The following is a 1,006-nucleotide window of genomic DNA, read 5'->3' on the forward strand; positions in this document are numbered from 1 at the left end:
CTGTGACACGCAGATGGATACTCTCCACTGTCACGCTTCAATGAAGCTCGCTGCTTATTACTGCAGTATGAGTCATCAGCCCCGCCACACCGAGCTGTCACTTTAAGAAGCAGGTAGAAAGACTTAGTCTTTTTACACTGCCCTAAATAGGCTTGTTTGATCTGAGTTTCATTGTTTCCTCTAAACTAGAGTGCACTGCTGCTCCTGACCTGCACAAACAGAAGGAAATCCAGTATGTGCAGATTAAATGTGCAGAAAAAGATATTTATTGAATGGATAAGTGGAGTCCATCCACTTGTCCATTTATTTTCAGTACGAAACTGAAACAGTGAGATTTATTTGCAAGATAATAGTATCCTAGAACAGTAAAGGGTTTTTGTAACAGCACACTCTAAAAAATGCTGGGTTAAATACTACCCAGTGCTGGGTAAAATAGGGACAAACCCAGCAATTGGGTTGTTTTGACACAGCGGTTGGGTTACTACCCAGAAGGTTGGGTTAAACATTTAACCCAACCGCTGGGTCAAAACAGCCCAATTGCTGGGTTTGTCCCTATTTTACCCAGCACTGGGTTGTATTTAACCCAGTATTTTTTAGAGTGCACTGCAGGGAAAACCAGATTTGCATTTCCTCAAGGAAATACCAGCACTCACAAGGCTGTAAAACTCTAGCACTGAAGGTTTAGGTAAGCATGGGTTTTAGGTTTTGGTTTTTCTGTCGAAACTTTGAATCAGAGTGGCTTTGCCATTGTCAGGACTGTACAGGCATCTATAAATTGTTAAATATATTCCATAAGTACAGGACCAATCAAAGTTCAGTTAGCACATACACTATTCAAAATTCTTTTATTTTAACTATATTTACTTATTTGTGACCCTGGACCACAAAACCAGTCTTAAGTTTCACAGAGATATTTGTAGCAATAGCCGAAAATACATTGTATGGGTCAAAATAATAGATTTTTCTTTTATGCCAAAAATCATTAGGATATTAAGTAAAGATCATG

The sequence above is a fragment of the Sinocyclocheilus anshuiensis genome, unplaced genomic scaffold, assembly GCF_001515605.1.
Source record: "Sinocyclocheilus anshuiensis isolate Anshui unplaced genomic scaffold, SAMN03320099.WGS_v1.1 scaffold1430, whole genome shotgun sequence".
Lineage (NCBI taxonomy): Eukaryota > Metazoa > Chordata > Actinopteri > Cypriniformes > Cyprinidae > Sinocyclocheilus > Sinocyclocheilus anshuiensis.